Source organism: Molossus molossus, unplaced genomic scaffold, assembly GCF_014108415.1.
Source record: "Molossus molossus isolate mMolMol1 unplaced genomic scaffold, mMolMol1.p scaffold_m16_p_30, whole genome shotgun sequence".
Lineage (NCBI taxonomy): Eukaryota > Metazoa > Chordata > Mammalia > Chiroptera > Molossidae > Molossus > Molossus molossus.
The window spans coordinates 2,647,612-2,665,526 of record NW_023425367.1 but is presented as its reverse complement, the minus strand read 5'-3'; positions in this window follow the sequence as shown (position 1 = coordinate 2,665,526).

Sequence of the window (17,915 nt, the reverse complement as noted above, 5' to 3'; positions counted from 1 at the left end):
TTAGCCTCAATCCTGGCTCTCTGCACTGTGGATGTGCTTGGAAGTTCAACCCGAGGGCGCTGCTCACAGCCAAGGCCACTTCTCCCAGCTAAGACTGCCACTCACAGCTAAGGCCACTGCAGACCATGGGCTCCCAGCCCCCCTCTCACATCTCTGCAAGCCTACCAGGACTGAGTCAATGTCTCTGGTTATGTGGTCCTTTAAGATGCTTTTCTGTTGCCTTTTCCTGACAATTTATCTTTATTTTTGTTGTAATTCTAGTTTGGTCCTGGGAGATCGTCTGCGTAGCTTCCATTTACTCCACTGCCATTTTGGAATCGCTGCCTTTGATTTTGTCACATTAATTTTGTATCCTGCTACTTTGCCAAATTCATTTATTAAGTCTAGCAAATTTATGGTGGAGTCTTTGGAGTTTTCTATGTATAGTATCATGTCATGTGTGTATAATGACAGTTTTACTTCCTCCTTTCCAATTTTGATCCCTTTTATTTGTCTTCCTGTTTGATTGCTGTGGCTAAAATTTTCAGTGCTATGTTAAATAAGAGTGGTGAAAGTGGGCATCTTTGTCTTGGTCCTGTTCTTAAGGAAAATAATTTTAATTTATGCCCATTGAGTATAATGTTGGCTGTAGGTCTTTCATATATGGCCTTTATTATGTCAAGATATGATTCCTCTATTCCCAGATTGTAGAGCCTTTTTATCAGAAATGGATGTTGGATTTTGTCAAAGGCTTTTTCAGCATCTATTGATATGATCATATAATTTTTATCTTTTATTTTGTTTATGTGATGTATCACATTTATTCATTTGTGAATATAGTAGCAGCCTTGCACCCCTAGGACAAATCTCACTTAGTCATGGTGAATAATTTTTTTGATGTATTTCTGACTTAGATTTGCTAGTATTTTGTTCAGGATTTTGTCATCTATATTCATCAGGGATATTGGCCTGTAGTTTTCTTTCTTTGTAGTGTCTATTTCTGGTTTTGAAATTAGAATTATGCTGGCCTCATAAAACAAGTTTAAAAGTTTTTCTTCTACTTGAATTTTTTGTAATAGCTCAAAGAGAATGGGTATTAGTTCTTCTTTGAATGCTCGGTAAAATTTTCTTGTGAAGCCATCCTGGCCTGGGTTCTTGTTTGCTGGAAGAGTCTTGATTACATTTTCAATTTTTTTATTGTTATTGATCTGTTCAAGTTTTCTTTCTTCTTAGTTCAGTTTTAGGTGGCTATGTGTTTCTAGAAGTTTGTCCATTTTGCTTAGGTTGTCGAATTTGTTGCCATATAAATGTTCATAATATCTCTTAACAATCCTTTGTATTTCTGTGGTGTCGGTTATTATTTCTCCTCTTTCATTTCTGATTTTGTGTATTTGGATTTTCTCTCTTGGTTTCTTGGTGAGTGTAGCTAATGGTCCATCAATCTTGTTTGTTTTTTCACTGAACCACCTCTTTGTTTCATTGATTCTTTGAATTGTTTTCTGGGTATCCATGTCATTTATTTCTACTCTGATCTTTACTATTTTCTTTCTTCTACTTGCTCTTGGGTTTTCTTTTTGTTTGCTTACTAGTTCTTTAAGTTGTGAGGTTAGATAGTCTATTAGAATTTTTTCTTTCTTCTTGAGTTAGGGCTGTAGTTCTATGAACTTACCTGTCAGAACTGCTTTCATGTTATTCCATAGATTTTGTGTTGTTGTGTGTTCATTTTCATTGATTTTCAGGAAGATTTTAATTTTTTTTATTTCCATGGTAAACTATTCATTGTTCAATAACATGCTATTTAGCCTCCATTTTTTTAAATGTCTTTGCTTGTTCTTGTTGCAGTTGATTTCTAGTTTTATGCCATTGTGATCTGAGAAGATGCTTGATATGATTAAAATCTTCTTAAACCTGTAGAGTCTTAGTTTGTGTCCTAACATGTGGTCTAACTTTGAGAATGATCCATGTGCACTTGAGAAGAATGTGAATTCTGCAGTTTTGGGATGTAATTCTCTGTACATATTTATTAAATCCTTTTGATCTGGTGCTTTATTAAGAGTCTGTGTTTCCTTGTTAAATTTCTGTTTAGAAAATCTATCCAGTGTTATCAGTGGGGTGTTGAAGTTTCCTGCTATAATTGCATTGCTGTCAATTTCTCCTATGAAGTCTTCCAAAAATTTTTTAATATATTTTGGTGCTCCTATATTAGATGCATATATGTTTACCAAGGTTATATCTTCCTGATGTATAGATTTTTAAAAATATTATGTGGTGGCCTTTTCTGTTTCTGGTTATGGTCTTCACTTTGAAATCTACTTTATCAGATATGAGTATTGCCTCCCCATCTTTTTTTTTGCTTTTTGTTTGCTTGGAAGACTTTTTTCCATCCCTTCACTTTCAACCTATGTGTCTTTTATTGTGAGTAGGGTCTTTTTTAAACAACATATATGTGAGTCATGCTTTCTTATCCAGTCACCTACTCTGTGTCTTTTTATCAAAGCATTCAAACCATTCACATTTAGGGTGATAATTGATATGTATTTATTTTTTGCCATTTTTTTTAGTGTGGTTATATTCTTTTTCTATTTTTTTCACTAATTACTACTGTTTTTGTTGTTGTTGTTGTTGTTGTTGTTTTTAGCATATCTTGCAGTGCTGGGTGTTAATATGTTTTCTTAGCCTTTTTTTTCTGGAAAGTTCTTTATTTGACATTCTATTGTGAATGATAGCCTTGATAGATAGAGTAGTCTTGGATTCACATTTTTGTTTTTCATGACCTTGATGACTTTATGTCACTTCCTTTTGGCTTTTAGTGTTTCTATTGAGAAGTCAGCTGAGAGATTTATGGGGTTTCCTTTGTAGGTGACCTGTTGCTCATCTCTTGCTACCTTTAGGATTCTCTCTTTGTCTTTCTTTTTTTTTGTAATTTTACTTACTATGTGTCTTGGTGTGGGCTTATTTGGGTACCTCTTACTTGGAGCTCTCTGTGCTTCTTAAACTTAAATGCCTTCTTCCTTCACCAAGTTTGAAAAGTTTTCTTTCACTATTTCTTCAAATATATTATCTAACCTTTGCTCATTTTCTTCCTCTTTGGGACTCCTATATGCAAATGTTATTACATTTCCAGTTGTTCCACAGTTCTCTTAAGCTATCTTCTATTTTTGAATCATTTTTTACTTTGGTTTTTTTATTGGTTGATTTTTTTACCCTGTCTTCTAATTCACTAACCTGGTCCTCAGCTTTGTCTACTCTGCTGTTTAGTTCTCCCAATGTGTTTTTAATTTTTACTGTATCATTCTTCATTTCCTCTTGGTTTATTTTCAGTATTTCTATATTATGGTGCTGATGTCCTTACTCATGCTGTTGAACTTCCTCAAGATCATGACTCTGAACTCTACCTCTGATAATTTGCTTAGCTGCATTTCATTAATTTCATCTTTGATAGGGTTTTTTGTTTGTTTGTTTTGTTTTGTTTTGTTTTTTTGGTCTTTCATTTGGGATTTGTTTTTTTGTTTCACCATTTTGGCTATCTAAGTGTGTTGTTCAGAGCCTGCCAAATTTTACCTGTGGGTGTTGATTTTCTGCTGTTTGTGGCTCTCTCTACTTGGTTCAGATTAGCCTGGGTGAGCCCTTGTTAAATACCACTTTCAAGTCTTACTTTCCTGGGTAGATTTGCAAGCCCAGGAAAGGTTCAGTTATCCTCCAGATTTTTCCTGGTGGTTTGTAGTCTCAGTTACTCAGTGCTTTGGACTGTAACCCTGGTGTTCTGCCTAAGAGGATTTCCAGAGGGTTGGATAGATGCTGGTTGTTAATAAGCTTCAATTTTTATTTTATTTTTTTCTCACCTGGGAAAGGCTTAATTTCTGAGACCGGGGGGTTTGAACTCTTAGAAGTAGCACACTGGTCACCATCTTTTGTGGCCACTACTCAGCAAAATCTCTGAGTGTCCTCCAAATTCCAGGTGTCCCCACATATTTTCTGCCCAGTCTTTCCTCCCTCTGCAGTAGCCCCCAGGTATGTGGCTGTGGCTATATAAGCACTCTGTCCTGGCTCTCTGGGCTGTGGAGCTTGCTTGGTCTTTATTTTCCAAGAGTGCTGCTCACAGCTAAAACCGATGCTGTTTGTGGGCTTCCAGCCTGCCACCCTCTTGTGCTTCTGCAAGACCATTATATGGTCTTGTCTTGCTTCTCTTTTGTTGCTTTTTTCTGAACATTTGTCTCTATTTTATTTGTAATTCTTTTTTGGTCCTGGGAAATTGTCTGCGTGGCTTCTATTCACTCCAGCATTTTTTTATTTTTAATCCTCTAAGCCTATCTTGTGCACAGCTGGGTTGCACAGGTTTTTTTGATGCCCCTGCACCCTGCAGGTCCCATGAGTAATTGGATGGCACAGCCTCTGTTGGGTTGCACAGGCCTCTCTGGTGCTACAGCACCCAAAAAGTCCCATGGGTAACTAGATCACTGAGTCCCTGCTGGGTCACACAGGCCTCTCTGGTGTTTCAGTACCTCATAGGTACTTGGGGTAACTAGATCACACAGTCCCTGCTAGGTTACACAGGCCTCTCTGGTGCTTCAGTACCCCGCAGGTCCCATGGGTAACTGGATGGCACAGTCCCCGTGGGGACCAAGCTCTCTGTTTATTTAATGGGCTGCTGTGTCATACAGGCCTTTCTGGTGCTTTAGCACGCTGCATGTCCCACAGGTAATGATGGCACAGTCCCTGTTGGTTCGCACAGGCCTCTCTCTTGCTTCAGTGCCCCATAGGTCCCATTGGTAACTGGATCGCACAGACCCTTCATGTGGGCTGCAGGTCCTGCATGTGGGCTGCTGGTTTGCACCAGTCTTTCTCTAGATTTGGCTTTTCACTGCTATTGTAAGCTACTGGATTACACAGACCTCTTTGGAGCCCCAGGTCCCACCACTGGTGTCTGCGGAGTGCTGCTCCCCTGTGGGGCTCAACTCCTGCTCAGCTTTTATTGTAGTTTTTGGAGATGTGTCTCAGCTGCGTGTCTGTGTTTCTGTTGCCTGGGGCTGGATGTCTGCTTTTCATTCTCTGTTGCTGGGTATATCTAGATTTTGATTGGGTTGCTACTATAAGGGATGGTGCTGTCTGCAGCTTTTGTGACCAGCACTTTGGGAGCTCCACTTTTGTGCTCTGGTCTGTGTTGACAAAAAGTGTCTACAGTTCTGATGGTGCCTGGGGTACTGGTGGGCTCAGGTTGCTGGGCCCTAGTCATACTCACACTGCCTTTTCCCAGGGAAGACCAAGGCTGTTTCAATATGGTGGGACCTCCCTGCAGCACAGGAAAAGTGTCCTGAAGGGCTGCTTATCTCAGTCACTGGCTGCTCTCATCTACAGCACAGGAACCTTCTGCTTTGCATCTCTGCACTGCTTGGGTTTGGTTGTCCACTTTTGCATTCACTCACACCCTCTCACACACTCACCCTCCCTCGGGTTCTGCTTGCAATCATCCATCCCTATGTTTTTAGGCCTATTTCCCTACTGCCCTTTTTGATTGTCTTGAACAGCGACTATGACCACTCTTGTGACCTGGGAGGGCCAATCAGCCTGGAAAGTGGGCCACTCCAATTTGCACAAAGTGTGCAGGAATCCAGGGTGTACTGAGATGCTGTAACCTGAGAACCTGAGGCATGGTTGGAAAATTCTGTGAAGTTATCGAGAAAGCATTAAAGAGGGGTATTAGGTCCTGAAGGTTCCTGACCCATTTTGGAGGGCACAGGCCAGCACAGCACAGAAACACAAAACACAAATGGACAAACAAATAAGACAGACAAAAAGCCAGACCAACTGAACTGAGGCCAAGAGCGACATCTCGCTATGGCCCTGGGGCTGGATCTATGTGCTATGTCCAGCAGATCCACTTTCCCTTACTCTGCAGAGTTTTCAGAAACAGACTTACTAAGAATGTACTTACTGCTGAACTGAACCTAGGCCCAGGGTTTCCAGATGCTCTCTAGATAGAATTTGGAGTCGAGACATTTCCCATGGCAAAATGGTATCCAAGGGAGAGGAACATCTCTCTGAGGACTTCCCTTAGATGCCGGTTTGCTCCCAAGATGGACCTGTCTCCGGAGTTTGAGGAGGTCAACCCACCAGAGGTGGGGGGACCTCATTTGTCAAATCACACTAGGGCCTCCAAATGTTGGAGACCAACAAGACAGATCATACTCAACTCCAAAATGGGTTCAGATTAAGAGATTTTTATTAGCCATGCAGTGACTGTCTCATCCTACACAGAGGAGAGAAGCCTCAAACTCAGGGGTAGGGTTGTTTATATAGTTGTCTTAGCCTCTATTAAGGAATTTGAGCTAAAGATTTGCAAGCAAGCAAGCATGTACAGAAGCAATTGTCAGCGATTAGCCATTATGCCTGAGGGAGCAAGCAATTTTGTCCTGTACAAGACAGTTGTTAACTACACAATATAATGGCTAACTATTAACTCTGAATGCTAGTTCTTGCTATTCTTAAAGTCCAGGGGGTGAGGTCTGCCTAATGAGAAAAAACCTTTCTGTACATTCACATAGCATGTGTTTGTCATTTACACTATTTTTTCTTTTTCTTTCTTTTTTTTTTTAAATCTTCCTGTATTTCTTTTTTCAGTGACCTGTAGTTTTCTGCAAATAGGTTCTTTACTTCTTTGGTTAAATTTATTCCTAGGTATTCTAATTCTGTTGCCTTAGTAGTAAATGGTATTGCTTTTTTAGTTTCTCTTTCAGTAAATTTATTGTTGGTGAACAAGAATGCCCCAGATTTTATCACATTAATTTTTTATCCTGCTACTTGGCCAAATCGAGTTATTAAATTAAATAAAATTTTGATGGAGTCTTTATGGTATTCTTAATGTACAGTATTATGTCATTTGCAAATAATAAGAGTTTCAACTCCACCTTTTCATTTTGGATTTCTTTTATCTTTTCTTTATGTCTAATAGCTGTGGATAAGATTTCCAGTACAATGTTAGATAAGAGTGGCAAACTCTGGCTGGTTTGGCTCAGCATCTGGAATATTAGCCTGTGAACCAGAGAGTCCTGGGTTGGGTTCCCGCTAATGGCACCTACCTCGGTTGCATTTTGATCCCGGTTCCCTTTGTGATCATGTGGGTGGTAACCACTCGATGTTTCTCTCTCTGTCTTCTTTTCTCTCTATGTCCAGCTCCATTGAATTTTAATTAAAAAATGTCCTTGCATGAGGATAAAATAATAATAATAATAATAATAATAATAATAATAATAATGGCAAGAGTGAGCCTCCCTATGTGATTCCTGATCTTAAGGGACATGCTTGTAGTATTTGCTGATTGAATTTGGCTGTAGGTTTTTCATACATGGCCTTTATTATGTCAAGATCAGATCTCTCTATTTCCACATTGCTGAGTGATTTTATCAGAAATGCATGCTGTATTTTGTCTAGTGGTTTCCAGTATCTATCAATATAATTATATGGTTTTTCTCCTTCATTTAGTGTATCACATTCCTTTGTGCATATTGTACCATCTTTGCATCCCTAGGGTGAATCCCATTTGGCTATGAATATAATTGTTTTTATGTATTGCTGGATTTAATTTGTGAATATTTTGTTAAGAATTTTGGCATTTTTATTCTCTTTCTTCCTTTAAGATTTTTTTGTCTTTACTTTGTCCTTTTAATTATGATGTGTCTAACTGTGTGTTATTTTGAGTTCATCATGCTGGTGGTGCTCTACACTTCCTAGACTTTTGAGACATTTTTCTTCTCCAAATTCTAAAAGGTTTCTGACATTGTTTTTTAAAGAGGTTTTTATTGTTTCTCTGATTCTTCTTTTTTTAGTACCTCCATAATGCAAATGTTGTTACATTTTGTGTTGTCAAATCTCCCTTAAACTCCCTTCCTGTTTTTTAAATTTTTTCCCCATTTGCTACTCCATTGGAGCAATTCTTTGCACCTTGTCTTCTAACTCACTGATTCAGATTTCAGCTTTTTCTAATCTACTATTGAGTCCTTCTAAGTTATTTTTCATATCAGGTATGTCATTCATTGTGTCCTTATAATTTTTATTCATAGCTTTTACATCTTTGATGTAAAGCTTTTTTTTTTTTTTTTTTTTTTTTTTTTTTTTTGATGTGATGTATTTTCCACTGAACTTTTTATAATTCTCATTAAGTTGCTTGTAGTTCTGGTATAATTATTAGAGCACCCTTAAAATAATGGCTGAGAATTCTTTACCAGTTAAATTGCTTCCTTTCATTTTATGTAGTTCTTTTTCTGGTGATTGCTCCTTTTTTTCATTTTTGTGTTGATTCTTAGTCTCACCATTTTAGCCAACTGAGAGTTCATGAATAATGTTGGGATGTGTAGGCATGTGAGTGTGTATCCAATAAAGCTGCTGTGCCCCCTGGACTCCCCTGTTTCTGTTCGGGTGTATAAAGACTTTTTTGTACTGCTGGTCCTGGAGGATTGACTGGTGACTGGTATTGGTCTGTTGTGACAGGTGCTGCTGCAGGCACCCTGGGCCCAGCTGGAACCATGAACCCCACACACATTTGGGTCTTGGTACGGGTTTACTGTTGCACTTGACTTTGCCAGGTGTTCCATATCTACTGCATTGTGGATCCCTGGGGAGGCGTGGGCAGAGGTGGGATGTGAGGATATCCTTTGTGTAAGTGGTGACCAGAGTTGCTCAAGGAGGTGATGTCAGACCCTAACTGGAAGTGTAGTAAGACATGTTTCACAAGGGACGTGAAAAGGCAAAGTGACAAGTGTTCAAGATTGACCTTTTCCAAGCAGTAAGAGCTTTTGCTGGTTTGGCTGAGTGGATAGAGTGTCAGCATGTGGACCAAAGAGTCATAAGTTTGATTCTGGTCAAGGGCAGGTACCACAGTTGCTGTTAGTCTTAATCCTGGGTTGGGGTCGAGTGGTTGGCAATCAGTCTATGTGTCACTCTCACATTGGTGTTTCTATTTCTTTCTCTTTCTTAGTCTGTCTCTTCCTACTACCCTCTGTATCTGAAATTAAGAGAAAATAATTTTAAAAAATGGCAGAAGGCAGGACCAGAGGGAAGGTGAGAGAGCAAGTAAATGTAAAAATGGATGACCATCTCATGCAGTGCAAAAATGTGAAGCAATAGGTTTTTGTGCTGTGGACAGAAAATGGCCAGCTCCCATGGTAAGTGTCTCTTTAGCGCACTTCTTCCTGCACCACAGGGAGGTCCCACTATATTGGAAGATCCTGGGTCTTCCCTGGGAGAAGGCAGTGGGAGCATCTAGGGCCCAGCAACCTGAGCCCACCTGTGCACTGGGCACCATTGGACCAGTGGATGCCCTGTGTCAACACAGACCAGTGTACAGTAGTGGGGCTGCCAATGTGCAGGTTCAGGAAGCCACAAATGGCCGGGAGCCCTATACTATCCCCCACAGTATCCCCCTGATTAGAGTCAAGATACATCCTAGCAACAGAGGCTCAGGAGCAGACATCCATCCCCAGGTAACAGAAGCACAGACCAGCAGCTGAGACTCATTCCAAAAAACTGCAGCAAAGGCTGAGCAGTTCAGTCCCATGGGGCAGCAGTACCCTCCAGCTGCCAGTGGAAAAACCTGGGGCTCCACAGAGGCCTGTGTGACCCAGCGACCCAGAAGAACAGTGGGAAGCAGAAGCCTGAGAGGGACTTGTGTCGTCCAGCTTGCCTCAGGAAATGTGGGGTCCCGGGGCACCAGAGAGGCCTGTGCAACCAACCAGTCCACAAGATAGGCATAGAGCCATGTCTCCAAAGGGATTGTGCGACCCAGTTACCCTTGGGACCTGCAGAGTGCTGAGGCACCAGAGAGTTATTTTCAACCCAGCAACCCACAAGAGAGGTGTAGAATCAGTTCTACAAAGTGACTGTGTGATCAAGTTACCCATGGGACCTGCAGGTTGCTGGAGCACCAGAGTCTTGTGTGGCCCAGATACTCACAAGATAGGTGCAGAGTTGGGTCTCCAAAAGGACTGTGCAATCCAGCTGCCCACAATATGGGAAGAGAGCATGACTCCAACAGTACCTGATCTATACAGCTAAACTGACCTATACAGGTGGCACTGGTGACCAGCTTGCAACACAGCTCCAAAGAAGCCCCCATGATCCAGCAGCAGCACCTACCAGGACACATCAATACAGCCCCTAGTAGTTCTCCAGGATTTATGCAGGCAAGAGGCAACATGTAACAAAACAATCTGAGAGGCACAGTAGCCTTATATGGTATACACTGAGATGCATACACATCCAAACATCCCTCAGTGGGTATAGAGTTATCAGACAGCTAAAATGAGAAGACAAAGAAACAACATCCAAAGGAAAGAAAAAGATAAATCACCAGAAAAGAAACTTCAGAAAATGGAAGACAGCAACTTGTCAGACAAAGAATTCAAAGCAATGATGTTAAGGGTGCTCAAACAATTTGGTGAGAACTACAAGCAACTTAATAAGAATTATAAAGAGCTCACTGGGAACTACTTCAGCTTAAAAAAAAAAAAAAGAGGTAGGAGCTATACATAAAAATCAAGAGAATTATTAGCTGTTATGAAAAATACCTTAGAAAGGTTCAATAGTAGATTAGAAGAAGCTGAAGACTGATTCAGCGACTTAGAAGACAAAGTAGAGAAAAACACTCAAATAGAGCAGCAAATGGAAAATAAATATAAAAAGCAGGAGAAAATTTTAAGGGAGCTGAGGAACAATACAAAACATAACAACATTAACATTATAAGGATACCAGAAGAAGAATCAGAGGGAAAAAAAAAAAAAGAGAACCTGTTTGAAGAAATAATAACAGAAAACTTCCCTAAACTGGTGAAGAAAAATGTCACAAAAGTCAATGAAATGCAGAGAATTCCAAGCAACATGAACCCCAGAAGACCCACAGGTAGACACATTATAATAAAAATGGCAAACATTAAAGACAAAGAAAGAATCTTAAAGGAAGCAAGAGAGAGACAAAGTTACCTACAAGGGAGCTCCCATTAGACTGTCAGCTGATTTTTCAATAAAAACACTGCAGGCCAGAAAGGAGTGGCATGATGCGTACAAAGTAATGGAAGGCAAGATTCTGAATCCAAGACTACTCTATCCAGCAAGGCTATCATTCAAAATTGAAAAAGAAATGAAGAGCTTCACAGATTTAAAATAAATAAATAAATAATAAATAAATAAATACATAAGCTAAAGGGATTTACCACCACCAAACCTGCACTGCAAGAAGTGCTGAAGGGACTGTTAGAAGGAGGAGGAGGAGGTGGAGGAGGAGGAGGTGGAGGAGGAGAGAAAGAGCACGAGTGGGGGACAGGCATAACATTTAAATGGCAACTAATAATTATTTATTAATAATTTCTTTAAGTGTAAATTGCTTAAAGGTTTCAATCAAAAGACATAAGGTGGCTGATTGGATTAAAAAAACACAACCCATATATGTGCTGTCTATAAAAGACGCACCTCACAACAAAAGACTCATGCAAGATGAAAGTAAAGGGATAGAAAAAAAATGTTCCAAGCAAATGGAAATGAAAAAAAAAAGCTGGTGTAGCATTACTTATATCTGACAAGGTAGACTTCAAAATAAGGGCCATAATAAAAGACAGAAGGTCACTACATAATATTAAAAGGAGCAATTTAACAAGAGAATATAATCTTGATAAACATATATGCACCAAATACAGGAGCACCAAAATATATTTCAAAAGTTCTGGAGGATTTCAAGGGAGAGATCAATAGCAACATGATTATAGATGGTGACCTTAACATGCCACTGACACCACTGAATAGATCTTCTAGACTAAAAATTAACAAGAACATAGAGTCTTTACAAGACCAACTAGATCAGTTGGATTTAATTGATATTTACAAAACATTTCACCCCAAAGCTGCAGAAAATACTTTCTTCTCAAGTGCACATGGATCATTCTCTAAGATAGACCAGATGATAGAACATAAAGCAAGTCTCTACAAATTCAAGAAAATTAAAATTATATTAAGCATCTTCTCAGGTCACAGTCTCATAAAACTAGAACTCAATTATAATAACAACACACAAAAACACTGAACATTTGGAAGCTAAAAGGCAAGTTATTAAACAAATGGGTTACTAACAAGATCAAGGAAGAAATTTAAAACTTCCAAAAAACCAATGAACACAAAATCTATGGGACACAGCAAAAGCAGTCTTGAAAGTGAAGTTCATGGCACTACAGGCCTAATTCCAGAAACAAGAAAAAATTCCTAATTGACTTTCTAATCCTAAACATAAAAAACTAAAAAGTAAACAAAAATAAAAACTCAGAGCTAGAAGAAGAAAGAAAATAGTAAAGGTCAGAGCAGAAATAAATGACATAGAAACTAAAAAAAAAAAAAAAAATTTTCAAAAGATTAATAAAATGGAAGCTGATTCTTTGAAAATATAAACAAGATCAATGGACATTAGCCAGACTCACCAAGAAACAGAAAGAGAGAAACCAAATAAAATCAGAAATGAAAGAGAAGTTACAATGAACACCACAGAAATACAAATGATTATAAAAACATACTATGAAGAATAATATGCAAAGAAATTGAAAAATCTAGAAGAAATGGAAAAATTTCTAGAATCACATAGCCTCCTAAAATTGAACGAGGAAGAGATAGAAAACTTGAAGAGACCAATAACAACAAAGGAAATTGAAGATGGAATCAAGAAACTCCCAGCAAACAAAAGCCCAAGCCCAGATGGCTTCATGGAGAAGTTTTACCAAACATTCAAAGAAGAGCTAACTGTTCCAAAAAATCCAATCTCCTCAAACTGTTCCAAAAAATCTAAGAGGACAGAACACTTCCAAATTCATTATCTGAGGTCAGCATAATCCTAATTCCAAAACTGGATAAAGACACTACAGAGAAAAAAAACTATGCACAATATCCTTGATGAACACAGATGCCCAAATTCTGAACAAAATACTAGCAAATTGGATCCAACAATACATCAAAAAAATTATTCATCATGACCAAGTAAATTTTATTCCAGGGATGCTAGGATGGTACAATATGCACAAATCAAGAAATGTAATACACCACATAAACAAAAGAAAAAAACATATGATCAAATCAATAGATGCTAAAAAAGCATTTGACAAAATCCAGCACCCATTTTTTTTTTTTATCCTCACCTGAGGACACTTTTCCACTTTTTGCTCAGATAGAGTGGGAGGGAGAGAGAGAGAGAAAAAAAACATTGACATAAAAGGCACACATCAAGTGATTTTCACCTGCTCAATTTAAACCAGGCCTGGGGACAAACTGCAACCAAATACATGCCCTTATCAGAAACCAAATCTGGCTCTCTCTGGATCACAGGACAATGCTCTAACCACTGAGCAAAACTGGCTGAGAACCAGCACCCATTTTTTATTTTAAAATAGTTCAGCATTGTCAGAACAGAGGACTGATATCTCAACATAATAAAGGCCATATATGAAAAACCTACAACCAACATCATACTCAATGGGCAAAAATTAAAGTGTTCCCCTTAAAAATAGGAACAAGACAGGGATGCCCATGTTTGCCACTCTTATTCAACATAGTACTGTAAGTTTCATACACAGCAATTAGAAAGAAATAATAAATAAATAAATAAATAAATAAATAAAATGCAAATTGGAAAGCACAAAGTGAAACTGTCATTATTTGCAGATGACATGATATTACACAACAAAACCCTAAAGACTCCATTAGTAATCTATTAGACTTAATCAATAAATTTGGCAAAGTAGCAGGATACTCAATTAATGTCAAGAAATTGACAGCATTCTTATACACCAATGATAAAATCACAGAGAGAGAAACTAAAAACCATCAGAGCAAAAAATAAATAAAATAGAATATCTAAGAATAAACTTAACCAAAGATGTAAAAGACCTCTTCACAAAAAACTATAGGTCATTGAAAGAAGAAATAGACACAGATATAAAAAAGTGGAAGCATGTACCTTGTTTATAAATTGGAAGAACTAACATCATTAAAATATCCATACTACCCAATGCAATTTATAGATTCAATGCAATCCCCAACAAAATATCAATGACATACTTCACAAAACTAGAACAAACATTCCAAAAGTTTATATGGAATAAAAAAAAAATTAAAAAAAAAAAAAAAAACTTGAAATAGCCACAGCAATCCTGAATTTAAAAAAAACAAAGGTGGAGGGATCACATTACCAAATTTCAGGTTACACTACAAAACCACTGCAATCAAAACAGCCTGGTACTGGCACAAAAACAGGCAGATAGATCAATGGAACAGAATAAAAAAACCAGAAATGAATCCAAGACAATATGCTCAATTAATATTTGACAAAGGTGGCAAGAGCATACAGTGAAGTCAGGAGAGTCTCTTCAATAAATGGTGTTGGGAAAACTGGACAGCTACCTGCAAAGAAATGAAGATAGAACACCAACTTACACCATACATGAGAATAAATTTAAAATGAATAAAAACTTAAATGTAACTCATCAATCTATAAAAATTCTAAAAGAAAATATAGGCAACAACATCTTAGACGTTATATGCAGTAGAATTTTTACTGATACATTACCTAGGGTAACAGAAACAAACAACAAAATGAACACATGGGACTACATCAAACTCAAAAGCTTCTGCACAGCAAAAGAAACAACCATCAAAACAGAAAGGGATCCCATTATATGGGAGATTATAATCACCAGTGATGCATCAGATAAGGGGTTAATTTCCAATATATATAGCGTGCTCATACAACTCAACAAAAGGAAGACAAAGAACCCAATTAAAAAAATGGGCAGAGGACCAAAATAGACACCTTTTCAAACATGACATACAAATGGCCAAGAGACATATGAAGAAATTCTCAACATCACTAATCATCAGAGAGATGCAAATTAAAACAACAATGAGGTATCACCTCACACCTGTAAGAATGGTTGCCATCTACAAATCATCAAACAAGGGTTGGCGAGGGTGTGGAGAAAAGGGAACTCGAGTACAATGTTGGTAGGGTTCTCTGTGCTTCTTGAACTTGAATGCCTTCTTCCTTCATCAAGTTAGAAATTTTTTTTTTACTATTTCTTTAAATATATTCTCAACCCTTGCTCATTTTCTTCCTCTTCAGGGACTCCTATGATGCAAATGTTACTATGATTCTAGATGTCCCACAGTTCTCTTAATCTGTATTCCTGTTTTTAATTGTGTGTTTGTTTTTTGGTTTTCTGATTGGTTGATTTTTTTTTTTTTTACCCTGTCTTCTAATTCACTGATCTGATCCTCAGCTTTCTCTACTCTGCTGATTAGTCTTTCCAATGTGTTCTTAATTTGTGCTATGTCATTCTTCATTTCCACTTGGTTGGTTGTCAATGTTTTTATATCTTTACTCATTGTGTTGATGTTTTTATGCTGTTCAGTTTCCTCAAGATCATAACTCTGAACTCTACTTTTGATAATTTGCTTAGGTGCATTTTATTGATCTCATCTTCGATAGAGTTCTCTTGTTCTTTCATTTGGGATTTGTTTTTTTGTTTCACCATTCAGGCTATTTGCCAAATTTTTTCTGTGGGTGTTGGTGTTCTGCTGTTTGTGACTCCCTCTACTGGGTTTGGATGAGCCCAGGTGAGCCCACATTAAACACCACTGTCAAGTCTTACTTTTCTGGATAGATTTGCAAGCCCTGGAAAGGTTCAGTTCTCCTGTAGCTTTTTTCTGGTGGCTAGTAGTCTTAGTTACTCAGTGTCTTGGAATGTTGCCCTTGTATCCTGCATAAGAGGATTTCCAGAGGGGAGATAGATGTTGGTTATTAATGAGCTTCAAATTGCATTTTTTTTGCCTTACCTGGTAAAGGCTGAATCTCCAATATTCCAGCCTAGTCTGCTCTCCCTCTGCCATAGCCCCCAGGTGAGTGGCTGTGGCTATTTTAGCGTTCTGTCCTGGCTCTCTGCTCTGTGGAGTGGGCTTGATCATATTTCCCAAGGGCACTGTTTACAGCTAAGACTGCTGCTTTCTAAGGGTTCCCAGCCTGCCACCCTCTCACGCCACTGCAGATCCTACCAGTGTCCCTGTTTATATGGCCCTCTCCTGTTGCTTTTCTGTTGCTTTTTTTTTTTTTTTTTGAGGATTTGTCTTTATTTTAGTTGTAATTTCCATTAGGTCATAGGAGATCATCTGCATAACTTCTATTCACTCTGCCTCCATTGTTCACATCCTCTATGCCAATCTAGTGTGCATCTGGGTCTCACAGGCCTGCCTGGTGCCCCAGCACCCTGCAGGTTTCATGGGTAAATGGATCACACAGTCCCTTGGGGACCTTGCTCTATTTCTATGTTGTAAGTTGCTCGGTTGCATAAGCTTCTCTGGTGCTTTAGCAACCTGAAGGCCCCATGGGTAACTAGATTGTGCAATCCTTGCTGGGTCTCACAGGCCTCTCTGGTGCTTCAGCACCTCACAGGTCCCGTGGATAACTGGATTGCACAGTCCCTGCTGGGTCACACAAGCCTCTCTGGAGCCCCGGCACCCTGCAGGTCCCATGGGTGGGCATCTGAATTGCACCAGTCTCTCTTGGGCTCTGGCTCCCCACTGCTCTTGTAAGCTACGGGACAGCACAGGTCTATGTGGAGCCCAGGTTCCACTGCTGGTGGCTGTAGAGTGATGCTGTCCCATGGAGCTCAATTTCTACTCAGCTTTTGTTGTAGTTACTGGGGATGGGTCTCAGCTGCTGGACTGTGCTTCTGTTGCCTGGGAATGGGTGTCTGCTTCTAAACCTCTGTTGCTGGGGTTATATCTTGACTCTAATCAGGCTGCTACTATGAAAGATGGTGCTGGGCTTCAGGCTGTCTTCTGCTTTCTTGACCAGCACCTTGGAAGCTATACTACTGTGCACTGGTGTGTGTTGACACAGATTACCACTACTCTGATGGTGACAAGTGAGCTGATAGGCTCAGGTTGCTGGGTTCTAGCTCCTCCCAGTACCTCCTCCCAGGGAAGTCCTGGTATCTTTCAAAATGGAGGGACCTTCTCAAAGCACTGGGAGAAGTACACTAAAGGGCCACTTACTGGTAGCTGGCTTATCCTGTCCACAGCACAGGAACCTTCTGCTATGCGCCTTTGCACTTCTTTTGTTTTGTCATTCACTTTCACATCCACTCACACTCTCTCACACACTCACTCTTCCTCTGGTCCTGCCAGTTGCCATCTTCTCTTTTCCCTGTTCTTAAAAAAAAAATGCTTTTAGTTTTGCCTTTTAGTATGATGTTGGCTGTAGGTCTTTCATATATGGCTTTTATTATGTTAAGATATGATCCCTCTATTCCCACATTGCTGCGCATTGTTTTGTTTTTTTTGTTTTTTCAGAAACTGGTGCTGAATTTTGTTGAATGCTTTTTCAGCATCTATTGATATAATCATATAATTTTTTTTTATCCTCATGAGAGGACATTTTTCTATTTTTTTATTCAGATAAAGCAGGAGGGAGAGAGAGGAAGAGAGAGAGAAAAACATCAACATGAATGAGACACATCGAGTGGCTGCCACTTGAACGACTGAACCAAAGCCGGGGACAAACTGCAACTGAGGCACACACCCCTAGTGGGAACCAAACCTGGGTCTCTCTGGACCACAGGTCGATGTGCTAACTGCTGAGCCAAACTGGCCAGGGCGAACATATAATTTTTACTCATTTTGTTAATGTGGTGTATCACCTTTATTGATTTGTGAATATTGTACCAGCCTTGCATCCCTGAGATGAATCCCACTTGGTCATGGTGAATAATTTTTTTGTTTTTTCATGTATTGCTGAATTTGATTTGCTATATTTTGTTCAGAATTTTGGTCAATATGTTCATCAGGGATATTTGCCTGTAGTTTTTGTATGTTTTGCTTTTGGTTGTTTTTTGTTTTGTTTTTTTTTGTAGCGTCTTTTT